This window comes from Dinoponera quadriceps, unplaced genomic scaffold (assembly GCF_001313825.1).
Source record: "Dinoponera quadriceps isolate SergipeBrazil2010 unplaced genomic scaffold, ASM131382v1 scaffold9663, whole genome shotgun sequence".
Taxonomy (NCBI): Eukaryota; Metazoa; Arthropoda; class Insecta; order Hymenoptera; family Formicidae; genus Dinoponera; species Dinoponera quadriceps.
Genome location: NW_014563436.1, coordinates 1 through 814, shown reverse-complemented (window position 1 = coordinate 814; position 814 = coordinate 1). Strand labels below are relative to the sequence as shown.

Here is an 814-nt window from a genome sequence, read left to right as displayed (position 1 = left end):
TTCCTATTTACCATTCAGCGCGGGACCACGAAATTGCATTGGTAATTTACAAAATATTGGTTTCTATTTCCGGAAATATATTTAATGGAATTACAATGGTTAGGTCAACGTTTCGCTCTGTTGGAGTTAAAAGCTCTGGTAGCTGCTCTGGTGTACAAGTTCTACTTAGAGCCCATTGATTATTTGAAAGATATCCCAATGAAAGTGGATTTTGTACTGCGTGTTTCACGTCCGATTCGCATGAAAATCACTCCAATCAAACGCTTGTAGTCATCTAATATGAATACTGATTGGTAAGAAATAGTCGATCTGATTTTAATAATATATTAAATAATGCCTGAGAAAATGTTGACGCCGTTAGCTGCATCGCAGCGGGTCGTTAGGCGAGTGTTACTTAACAAGAAAAAAAATTTTGTTTTTAAGGATGTTTGTTAAAAAATAGCATATATAAATTCGTAACAAATAATGACATAGTATTATTATTATTATTATTTTGAAATCGAATTTGATAACTAATTTATAATATTAAATTTTATAGGATTTTATAAAGGATCTTTCATTAAAATGTTTCATTTCAAATTTCGCGACGTTTTTTAATTGTCAGAAATAGAGATATCACATTTTTCAACTGTCAAGTAAAAACTATGCGGTTAATAACAATGGAGCGATATTCGCTTGAGCAATGTATGAAGACAGAGGTTACTACAAACAAGATACAAATTTTGCGGAGATAGTTCGCAAAATTAATACCAGTTTCGGTCGCAGAGGAACGCATTTTCGTCCAGCAAATGTATATTTAATCGATAAATTTTAA

The 814-nt window shown here is 31.8% G+C and overlaps 1 long non-coding RNA gene across 1 annotated transcript; it reads left to right on the top strand.

Moving 5' to 3' along the window:
• LOC106751202 lies at nucleotides 1-466 on the top strand. The gene is made up of 2 exons (XR_001375019.1): nucleotides 1-41; nucleotides 104-466. It is a non-coding gene; the product is annotated as an uncharacterized LOC106751202 (long non-coding RNA).
• Nucleotides 467-814: the final 348 nt, after the last annotated feature.